Source organism: Trachemys scripta, chromosome 1 (assembly GCF_013100865.1).
Source record: "Trachemys scripta elegans isolate TJP31775 chromosome 1, CAS_Tse_1.0, whole genome shotgun sequence".
In the NCBI taxonomy this organism is placed as follows: domain Eukaryota; kingdom Metazoa; phylum Chordata; order Testudines; family Emydidae; genus Trachemys; species Trachemys scripta.
Window position 1 is genome coordinate 187451376 of NC_048298.1, and position 12595 is coordinate 187463970.

Below are 12595 nucleotides of genomic sequence, written 5' to 3' on the forward strand. Positions count from 1 at the left end.
AACTCATCTAGGTGAATCAAGTGATTGACTTCTATTGTGATTACTGGTAAAATATAGTCATATGCAGCTGCACACTTGGATTTTTACCTGTTTTGAGTATGATTTGAGCACTTAAATATTTGTGTAGACGTTAGAAAGCAGCTTGTGGACCCAGTTGGAGTCCAGAGGCATGTCACGCTCACCTACTACTTTTCAGTTTATGGAATTGGAAGAGAGATAGGAAGAAAACATCTACTGGTGCTGATTAGTGAAGCTGCTGCCTGTCAATTGTTGGAGGATCTGCAACTCATCAGTTACAAACTGGTACAGTACCAGTACAATGAAGAGAATCAAATCCTACAGTCTGTATCCAGGTTAAATATAGCATAGACTTCAAAGTGAAATAGATTTTTACATGCACACAGACCACCAAATAGACCCCTAAATATACAAGGGGTGAAACTCCCTCCCATACACAAGGCCAGCACGAGTCTTATGCATCACTTAAGTCCCACGTAAATCCCTCTAAATAAAATGTAGGTGGGACTGAAGTGGTAGATAGGCACAGTGCAAACCCTCCACAGACGGATGAACTTCACCAAAGATGGTTAGAATTGCAGAACACCTATTTGGCATCACTTTAGGGTTGCCAATTTCAGTTGGAAATGTTCCATCATAAAACATAATTTTTAATTAAAGATTGAGCTTTAATTCCTGGAGACTCCAGGACAATCCTGGAGGGTTGGCAACCATATCAGTGAGAGGCTCTCTGTCTTGTATTTTTGGTTAAAAGGTGAGAAACACAATGCACACATGGCAGATCTAAGTGCTTTTTTGTTTATTCTGGCAATAAACAAACACTTTTAGGTGGGGAGGGAATACTGTACATTTTCAATGCTGCTGTTCCTCCTGCTGACTTTGTAGATCTTAAGAGATTCTTGACTAGAGAAATGACCCTGAACCATATCACAGAACCACGAAAGATAATTTCCAGTAAGCACGCCAGGTGGAATTAATGATTTCTTTTTCTTATTCAGCAGAGATTTACATGCATTATGTTAGGATGATTAACATTTGAGATTTGACCTTGAAACAATCTTTACATTGTAAATTCTTAATGATGAAAACAATATTCTCAGTGATTAAAACATGTTGGTAATTAATTATTAAAGCAGAATAATTGCAAATACATATTCCTAGAATTTCTAGGCTTAGAAACCATTTGTGTAAGTTTCATTTTCAATCAAAAAATGCAATACTGTTTCTGGACATTAATCTTTCCACCAATTCCACTGACAAAAACAAACATGGAATTAACAAGACATTTGCCAGCCACCACTCTGATTCTATACTGTATGCCTTTCCCCTACCCTTTATCTGTCTTGTCTCTTTAGAATGTAACCTCTTCAGAACAGGGACATCTCTTACTATGTGATTGTTCAGATCCTAGCACAATGGAGCCCTGATCCTGATTGGAGCCTTTATGCATTATTGTAATGTGAATAATAAAAAATAACAGATCCCATCTATGCTGTAGGTATGTAAGCTAGCCTTCTGTATAAAAACATATTCAAGGCATTATAGTCGACAGAAAACTGCATGCCAAACACTTGTAGTAAGTTGTGCCATAGCATCCTATCATATATCTGCCCCAAAAAGTTTGTCCTAAAAAGCTTTTGTCTCAAAAAGGATCATATTCTCCAGAAATCCAACACAGCAGTCAAAAGTAACTCCTGTGACTATAACATGCACCTTCCTGTATGTCTTCTAGTCACATATGCCTCTTTTTTGGTCTTATTATGGAGTAACAGATTGTCAGTGCAATTGTCCCATAGTTCTTTTTCTTAATTGCTACTTCCTGTAACATACCAGAAGTGTCTATCAACATTTCTGGGCTCATTGGTGGGGCCATCTAATATGTGCATTGCCATTTCAAGTTTTGTCTACTTACATCGATCTAAACATGAAAACTTGCCTCCTCTTCTAGAGATGGCTTTGAACCACAAAATTCTGATCCAGCCTGACTTGAAGCTTCCCAAGATTTGAAAGGTTTTAGATCCAGTGTTCTAGTATGGATCCAGCCCTACTATTTTCAACCGTTTTAAAGGATATTCTAAAATTCTTGTGTTTTTTCATTTAACGCCTCTGATCTTTCCACAAATCACACCTCCACGTGCATATTGGGCATGAAAACAGAAGATGTTGTACATTAAGCACTGGAATAAATTGCCCAGGGAGGTTGTGGAATCTCCATCATTGGAGATTTTTAAGAGCAGGTTAGACAAACACATGTCAGGGATGGTCTAGATAATACTTAGTCCTGCCATGCGTGCAGGGGACTGAACTAGATGATCTCTTGAGGTCCCTTCCAGTCCTAAGATTCTATAATTGTGCAATACAGTTCTTTTCCATTGAGTCTGGCGTCATGCCATGTAGAACTATCTTTATGATGGAAAACCTTGGTTGGCACTTTTTGTAAAAGATTATAGTAATTTTCTTTGTTCCATATCACACAGCACATGGGAGCATACGACCTGGCTCAGAAAAAGAGTAAATGGTTCTTTCTGCATTTATTGATCCGTTGATTGGTGACAAGAGTAAGATACAAAACATGGCTGAAAGTGCTCGGACACTGAGGATAACTACTAAATAAGGCTTCCAAAAGTTTTAGTGACATTAAGACATCAAAGATTGGGTTTAGTTTTGCCCAAGATGTTCTGCAATTTGTATTAACTCAAAATTGATAGCCCTCAATGGGAATAGTAATGGTGTAACAACAATCATAACTCCACTATTAAACACAGTAAATGTAGCTGAATAAAGACACAAGCCTCAAATGAAGTTTCTTATTGAACTTAACAAAACAAGTGTGGGAATATTTTAGTGATCCCTGCTCAGAAACATACAGGATTTTCCAAGGGAGAATTTTTCAAGAAGTAGACCTCACAGTATACCAGGTGAATTATATAAAATGCCAAGTCTTGTGTGTTTAAAGACACAGAGCAACAATTAATACAGGTATCTATGTTCCAGCAAAACTCCACATAGTAGACTGTGTCTTCCATTTGGGACTTAAACTGTTTTTGGTTGGTTTGTTTGTTTGTTTGTTTAAGTGCTGTTCTCCCCAGAGCTATTGCTTTGACCACTAAACAAGGGAAGAGAGCGAGCCTTCTACAACAGCATCCATAAAAATGACTAAAAACATGTGCAAAAGTCCCTGTGGACAAGCAAAGGGGCAAGGCAGTTGCAAAATACATAAAATCAAGCAAGACCAGTTTGAATTTGCTACTGGGCAGTCTCTGCTCTGGGGTTAGAGAGGTGGTCCCCAAACTGTGGGGCACATCCCTCTAGTGGGGTGTGGAGAAAAGTTCGGAGCAGTGTGTGGTGGGGCCCAGGGGCACTGAGGGAGCACCACCCAGCTCTGCTCTGCCCCCAGCCGCAGCTGCACGCCGTCCCCTGCTCTGCCCCCAGCCCAGCTCCAGCCACAGCCACAGCTCCACTCTGCGGCCTACGGTGACCAGGTGTCTGGTTTTCAACTGGAACACCCAATCAAAAAGGGAACTGCGGTCAATGGGAGCTGCGGGGGCAGTGTCTGCAGGCGACAGCAGTGCACAGAGCCACCTGCGTGCCTCCACCTAGGAGCCAGACCTGCTGGCTTCTTCCAGGGCGCAGCGCGGAGTCAGGACAGGCAGGAAGCCTGTTTCCTTCCCCCCACCCCACTGTACTGCTGACCAGGAACTGCCGATGGTAAGCCCCAACCCCCTACTCCAACCCTGAGCCCCCTCCAAACCCGGAGCCTCCTCCTGCACCCCAAATCCCTTATCCCTAGCCCCACCCCAGAGCCTGTACCCCCAGGTGGTGCCCTCACCCCCCCATCCCAGCCCAGAGCCCTCTCCCATACTCTGAACCCCTCTGCCCCACCTCCCAGCCTGGAGCCACCTCCTGCACCTCAAACCCTTCATCCCTGGCCCCACCCCAGAGCCCAGATCCCCAGCCGAAGCCCTCACTTCCTCCTACACCCAACCCTCTGCCCCAGCCTGGCGCCCCCTCCTGCATCCTGAACCCCTCATTTCTGGCCCCACCCCGGAGCCCACACCTCCCGTTAGAGCTTTCACCCTCTCCCGCACCCCAACCCCCCGCTCCAGCCCAGTGAAAGCGAGTGAGGGTGGGGGAGAGTAGGGCACGGAGGGAGGGGGGACTGTAGTGAGCAGGAGCCAGGGACTCGGGGAAACGGCGGGGCAGGGCCTTGGGGAAGGGGCGGGACTATGGTGTTCAGTTTTGTGGGATTAGAAAGTTGGCAACCATAACTCTGCCCTCTGCTCTGCCCCCATCCCAGCTTTGCCCTCATTCCCTTTCTGCCCCCAGGCCAGCTCTGCCTCTAGCCCCAGCTCCTCCCCCACCCCCAGTACTGCTCCCAGCTCTGCCATCAGCCCAAGCTCCTCTGCTGAGTCAACTGTGCTGTAATGGAGGGAGGAGCGCAGACAGATTCTATTATTGGTAAGAGGGGAGTGTGACAGGAAAAGTTTAGGCATCCCTGGTTAGCATGTACTGACAGCTGGAAGCTTTGCTGAGATTTAATGTAGATCTTAGCAAACTGCCACTTAAAAGCAAACATTAAATTATTTTAGTAGCTTTTAACTTTTTATTTATTTAGAGCTTTCACTTGTTTGTGATACCCTCTGTACCCTCTCAGAAGTTTGAAAATACTTTCCCTTTCGAGAGTGTTGGTGGTCATCTAATCGGTGTGTGATGGGGGCTGTGGGCAGGGTAGCCACTGATGCATCCCCACAATACTGGACACTCCAGTACTTCTGGGAACAGCGTGGGCCTATCCCCGCCTGCATGGCCGCACCCCTGCTGGCATGAGCTTACACCACATAGTGCGCGTAAGGTCATGCCACATGGAGGATGCTATTTTGAAGAGAGTGTCACCCCCCACCCCGCTGGTGTGACCTCGCATGCCTGGCACACGTAAGGTCACCCACTGTGGGTGAAGTGACACACTCTTGCTATTGGACAAAACCACATCCAGTTTTGTCTCAGTACTGGATGCAAAAGTCTCAAGTTTGAGTTAAGTGGGTGCTTTAAGAGCTCAAGCTAGATAACCTGGCAGGAGGAGGGGTGGTGGCTGGAGCTCATGTAATGCTGATACTCAAACTAATAATGCAGTGGTGATATACAACAATTCATCAACGACTAATCCAATCACTCTGTGTAACTCCAGAGTTGTTTTGCAGGGTGGTAGATCTCACTCAAGTTAGGCTAGCTCTAGTAATTTCAGTGTACTAACTCAAGTTAACTATTACAGTGAAGACAGGCCCTAGCCCCCTTTCTGGAAATGCTGTGTGCACCCAGAAGCAACACAAACACCTTTTTAACTGGCCAGACTGCCAGTTGTAGGCCTGCAGGCTTTTTTAGACATTTTTGACCTACAGGTCTTGGCTCCTGGTCACACAGTGAGTCAGTGGCAAAACCTTCAACCCTTTAGAAAGGTGTAAAATTACTCATGTCAACCAATTTTCTATAAAGAACAAAACAAACACAGCATTGTTTCCAGATAACCTCACCCTTCCCTCCCTAGGGATTACACATTGCTTGTGAATGTGTGTTGAAGAAAGAACAAACAAACAAACATTAGCAATATTGTTTCTCACCGTATCTTTCAATTGAATAGTGGGATTTAGTATAATTATGGCAAATGTACTGACACAATTGGCAATTTTCTCTCAGGAGACCAGCAACATTTTAATATTTGATGTGTCATAATAACTGAGGTAAGTCTGCAGAGCTGTCTCAGTGATACCAACTCCCACAATTGTATTGCAAGTCTCGCAATATGTTTCTTAAAGCCCCAGCTCTGGAGTTAAGTGATTACATGAGAATCTCATTTTCATTTATTTTTTTAGAAGTAAGTTTCTGGTACTGGTGCTTGCAGAGGTAATATGAACTGAGTGCAGCCCAATGACTCAGAAACAAGAAGCCAATAAAACTATCCCCATATTTATTATTTTAAATGTTTTAAATCTCATTATTTTCAAGCCAACTTCAAGACTTGTGACTCCTGGGTGTTGGCAATACTGCTCTTCGGAGAACTTTGCAGAAAGCCCATCTTTGCTATAGCTGGCTGAAATCAGTGCTATATTCCCCTAGTCCATGAGTTTCCAATCAGTAGCGGAGGAGGAGACTGTGACAGGAGAGAGACCTAGCTAAAGCCTTATCTGACCACACAGACCCAAATCTCAGCACTGAAGTTTTTCTCTAAAATGGGAAGATCCACCAACCGGCAGCCCCCTTCTTCTGACCAATGCCAGCAGTGGGGTTATCAGGCTCTGTAGGAAGCTAGGACCTCATTCCCACATCCTCAACCACAGAAGTTGGCAGAAGGAAGGAAACGGAAATAAAAGGCAAAAAGGTAATTGGTATTTCATGGTGCATAACACCCAACTCACAATGATTACTCAGACTTGTCTGACACTGGACAGTAAGCAGAGTTACCACACATTTTAATATTATGATGATTTAAAATGGCTGAGAACATTAGTGGAACTCCATTCATATTTCAACACTGATCAATCATTTTGGACCAGGTCAACAAGTTGAGTTTATAGCCCCTTCGTGCCACTTGAGTGACTCAAAGGAGCCACAATCCAGGCACAAATATCCAGCTTAGAATAACCCCGTTTGGGCCCTGCCTTTTCATGCCTCCTCCCCTGGTGTAGGGGATAGAGAGAGGGGGCACCAGTGGCACAACTTAAAGCAGCTTTAAACTGCATTGAGACTGGGCCTCGCTCTGAGAATCAGAGCTCTAGAACCCAGACTCCCACCATCCCTCCATGCACTGAGCTTAAGTCAGCCCGAAAGAGGATCTAGCCCTCTGAATGTATACTGTGGTGTTAATCTACCATGCTATCTACCCTTTGTCATTAGCACTGGAAAGCACTGAGGCAGAACTGAGAAAAAGCAATAATATATCTATATGACTCCATTAAGGAAAAGGTGATTTACTGCAAGACAATCTTTAAGTGAGACTCATTACTCAGAGGAAACACATTGGAAGAAATATATTTCCAAATACAAGTGTAGATAAAATGCAGTAGACACGGTCATCATTCAAAGTCTTACAACTTGCCAACAAGCAAAACCACAATAAATGGCTAATAAAAATGAATCTTTGTGAAGAGTTAAAAAAAAAATTACATTATTGTATAGTGTGGTTATTTCTCAGACAATACTGTCAATTAATAGTTAAGTTTTACTTCCTGTCAGTTAAAAAGTACAAGAATTCTTCAAGCTAAAGAATGCAGACATACATCGTCTGTGAGAATCATAAAAAGATCAAATGTAATATTTTCTTTCAACGCAGACAACTGCCTTGAGATTTTCCATTCAGACAGCCTTGAAAACTGCCTCCAGCATTTGCCAATTACTACTGACAAATACCATTTGGCACTGAGTGATGTTTTAAGTGAAATAAAACAGTGAAGAAAACTGTACATGATTAAAGGATTTTTTTTCTTCTTAAGAAGTGACTGTAAGTTATATATTCACAAGATAAAGTTTATGCTTCCTGCCAGTGACAAATTCCATGTGATATTCAGGGCTGAGGTAAAGTTTGTTTGACAGTAATAGGAAAGGAAGACAAAACTCATTCTCATGTCCTTTAAAGCAGCCAGATTTTCTTTTTTAGTTATAAACAAAGGGAGATCTGCTAATACCTCTTTTCTACATCATTCTTTACAATGTAAGTGGTCTAATGGAGAAAATTATTCTTTCTCTCATGGACTCTTGATGGTCATACAAGTTGTAACCTGCAACTGGTAACAACTATAGTATATCGGCATTTGCTTTAAAATGTTTGTCACTCATGGGAACCCTTAAGGATAGGTTAAAAGTATTCAAGGAGCATGAATTGATGGGAGGTGAGTGTCACACTGTCTGGAGTGGCTCACGACCATGAGTGCCTCCCTCAAGGCAGACTGTGTTCTACAATTAGATTTCACCAACTCAGTAACAAATGTGAACTCCTGGATCACTATAACAGTCTTACCATGGAGTCATAGACAGTTCCCTTAGACTCTCCAGTATATCTTGCCACCCAGGCAAGCTGGACTTAATGATAAATGGTCACTTATACCAAAAATCACAAAATATTCAGGTTGCTTCCAGTCCCAAAAGACCAGTCACTTACCCCAGATCAGTTGGTACCCTAGCTCTTACACCAAAGACAATGCCTGTAGCCAATCCTGTAATAAACTATCTAAAGGTTTATTAACTAGAAAAAAGAAATAAGAGAGTTAGATACAGGTTATAGCAAGCAAATATATACACACAAATGAGTTACCCTCTATGGTTCCTAAAGATGACAGAGATGTGATAATCTGTCAGTTCAAGATGTCTTTCAGGGCAGACCCAGGGTATAAACTCTGGGGATCTTGGCCTCAGTGTAGCATCTCTGTTCCTGTGAGAGTTCAAACAGCAAAGAGATGGAAAATTTTCCTGTATCTTTGTTTTATTTCCGAGATCCAGCCTCCAAGTCCATAGGACAAGCGTCCTTGCACATATAATTTCCAAGGTGCAATAGGGCCATTCACCAATCCTTTGTATTGTGATGTTCTTTGATGGTCCATCTGATTTTGATAGTTTTTCGGGATGGCTGGGGAGAAACACTCTTCCCATCTGAGTTCACAAGTTTAAAGCAAACATTTTCAAAGTTATAAAGCAAAAGTTACATATTTCCTTATAGCATGGAATACAGACATTACAAATAAGATTAATGTATGCAGCAATTTACAAACACTCTGTGGAGTCTGAACACTAAATACATTCTTGTAAAACTAATACCTATTTTGAGCAAAACTAACACATAAGTAAACTGGTCAGGTCTCCAGCTATGAGTTTGTCAGTTCTTACCTAATGCCTGCAGCCTTGGCAAGAGCTGGCAGTTGGCCTGCTAGTGTCGCAGTGGGTTTTCAGCATTTTGATTTTAACAATGATTAAAACAGTTTTATTCGAACTTTCTTTGGCATTTTGCAGACCAAAAGATGCAGTGTTTGTGGCACTGCACTTCTCTCTCTATCTAATGGTGCGGCTACACTTTGAGCTGGAGGTATAATTCCCAGTTTGAGGAGACATACCTGTGCTAGCTCTGATTGAGGTAGTGCACTAAAAATGGAGCATAGCTGTAGGTGACATGAGAGGCTGGCACAGAAGAATTCTTCTGTTGACCTAGCTACTGCCACTCAGAGAGGTGGATTAACTACAGAGACAGGAGAACCCCTCCCATTGCTGTAGTGTCTACACTGAAGCAACGCAGCAGCACAGCTGTATAGGTTTAAGTGTAGACACAGCCATAAAACAGACATTAGGGGCCTAATCCCCTTTTCAACATAAGTCAGAAGTAACCCCAATGAAGTCAATGGAGTTACACCAATGTAAAAACTGATGTAGGAAGACAGAGTCCACTCCTAGGACTCCCACTGCTCGTGCCAGCAAAAGCTTGGGAGAGAGACATAGTCACTTTCCGAGGGTTCAGTTCAGGCACAGCATCTGCTCTGCCAGTCAGGGTAGCTGCCAAGTATATGCAGCTGTGTAACTATCCGGAGGAGGGAGGGCCAGCCAGTGCAGGAACAAGGGGTCAGACCCGGAGGGCTGCATAGCACCTGCAATTCCCATTGGTTGCAATAGAGTTGTGGCCATTCAGCGCTCCTGAGGATCAGACTCAAAATGCACAGATGGACTTTTGCCTGTCTTTTTTAAGAGGGAGAAAAGAAACTGAATCTCTGCAACCAGACAGAGGCCCCAGAACTGCTCTCAGATACACCCTGAAATATGGAGTAATCCCAGTGACCGTGGAGCTACATCAATGTAAATGAGAGGAGAATTCAGGACCCGAATCTGTGAAAAAGAAAAGTGGACAGTACTCAATTACACCAGGGCAACCTCACTAAGGGCATGTCTATACTACAAAATTATGGCACCCTCAGTCAGGTCGGCATACAGCCACTGCAATAATTCAATCACTTTTGTGTGTCCACACTACACTCGTGTCAGCAGCATACAGCCTCACCAGGAGCACTTGTCCCGATTATACTGTCAGTGTGAGGCATTCTGGGATGCCTTCTGAAAGTCAATGTAAGCAACAGCATCTACACTAGGGTGACCAGATAGCAAATGTGAAAAATCGGGACAGAGGGTGGGGGGTAATAGGAGCCTATCTAAGAAAAAGACCCAAAAATCAGGACTGTCCCTATAAAATCGGGACATCTGGTCTCCCTAATCTACACTGACATTGTATCGACCTAACTACATCGACATTGACTCAATACCTCTCGTGGAGGTGGAGTTATTATCGTAGCAGGGCAGTTACGTTGGCAGAAGTGAAATTTTAGTGTAGACACAGAGTTAGGTCAACTTTTGCTGCCTTATGTCAAGCGAATTCTATAGTGTAGACCAGACCTCAGTCAATGGGGTTGAACCAGAATAGCATGAGACCAGAATTCACCCAAGGTCTGTGTCTGTGTCTTGGAATGGAGTTTCAGATATGCTCTAAATTTGGGGAGGCTACTACAAAAAAGATAGATAAAACAGAAAAAAGATGGAAGCATGCCGAATAAGGGATAAAGTTCCTTCAAGAGATTTTGCTTCTTTCTTGTCCTAAATGCAGAGGACTAAAATGACAAGGTGGTTGAAGTGACAACTTCTATTGGCGGAAGAGACAAGATTCTTCTGTGTACCTCGCACATGTCTCTCTAGTGTCCTGGAACCAACATTGCAGCAGACTAGAATATAAGTTTTGTAACTTGATCCTAAAAGCAATTCAACAAATGGATATTTTTCTTAACTATGGAAATCAAATAATAACCATGGCCCACTGAAAAAATGCTACTCTCTCCCTAATATTGAAATATAAAATACAGCAAATATAATTATTTCTTGCTATAATGTAGTTTCCTATCTTTCTGCAGTACATTTGCATCATCTAGTGGACATCTACAGAAATTACACTAATTTCATGCAGTTCGATCAGTATTGTGTTTTTGAACACCTTTGTGTTTGTTCTGAACTTAGCACATTGTGTGGTTAGCAGAAACAATAAATGAGAGACTGTGTTTCACATTAATTCTTTGCTTACTGGTATATTATGACTAATGGCAAAGTAGGAATTTCTGGGCATTCCAGTCAAAATGAGAATGCTCTTTGATTTTGTGTCCTGTGCTGATTGTCTGTTCACTCTAACCCTCCCCTTCCCTCTGCAGGTCTCTTCACCTCCGCCTCTCAACACCTACCCCTTGTATTCTCTCCTTCCTTTCTCTGTCCATTTGGCTGATCCCCTCCAAAGTAAATCCACCAACCCATCTCTCTCCAAAAACTTATGGAACTAACATATGCCATTTGCTGCCATCACACTGTTCACTCTGCTTGTGTGTTCTACCCCTTCCCGCACCATGACTATGTTGTCTATTTGCACAGTATTGCCTCAATTTCCTTGTATTCCCTCATCTGCCTGTATCTAGCTGTCAGCTCATTTTCTATACGCAGTTTGTAATGTCCTTGGGGTAGGGACTGTATCTTTGTTCTGTGTGCAGCACCTAGCACAATGGGATCCTGGTCTGTGACTGGGGAGCCGAGGCGTTATAGCAATATAGAATACAAATGGCTAATAATATAGAACTGCATTACAGGGTTTTAGACAGCCTAAGGAATATTAAAATATAAAACTCATGGGAATTATGTGATGATTTATTTCCATTTCAGTCTGTGTGAATTCATATCATCTCAGTTTGGGTTTTAGATATGACTAAAATCAGTCACAAATGCCAAGATTCTCTTGGTTTCATGTGGAAATGATGACACACTATGAATTCCACATGATTTTGCTGCAAAAATGAACACAAGGGTAGGTTGCAAAGTGTTCAGCAAACTTAGTCCAAGTGTACTGTGTAATTAAACAAACCAGGCAGATTTTATTGCAAACCTTTCCCAGCATTCTGTTTATTATGTTCATCTATAATTATAGATGCACTGTGTGCTTGTAATCACTTCAGATAATTCCCAAGGACCTTCTTCAAAAAGATTTTATATTTGCAGGGAATGTTCAACCTTATAGGGGCAATGTATCCTTAGAGACATCACTTAAAGATCTCTTCCTTAGGGAGTGTCATTTTTTAAATGTTTTCATAGTGTACTTAAAGCTTTAATTAACAGGGCTTGAGAGCTGATGCTATCTTACCTTGTTCTGATCAGTTAGGTCTAAAAACACTAAGAAATTATGAATGCTCTCCACCCTATTGCTGAAGAAATATGAAAACTAGAAGCCACTCACCAGAAGAGATCAAAGAAAATCCATAGGATGTTCACTGTAAAGTGAGGTTCTATTCTAAAAAATGACTCGGGTTAGATGGCATTATAGGCTGCTGTGTTTATAATTTTTCAGTGACTCCAGATTTCATTTGTTCAGCTGACAACAACAACAAAAAACCTCCCCCTCCCCCAAATGCCAGCTCTGCACCTTAGGATGTGAGAGTCAAGCTGGGTTATTTCTTGTCTTATGTATTGCCACTAGCAATGAAGATTCTGCTCCTGCTGCTGTTACACCTATGTAGACCTATTGTCTTCT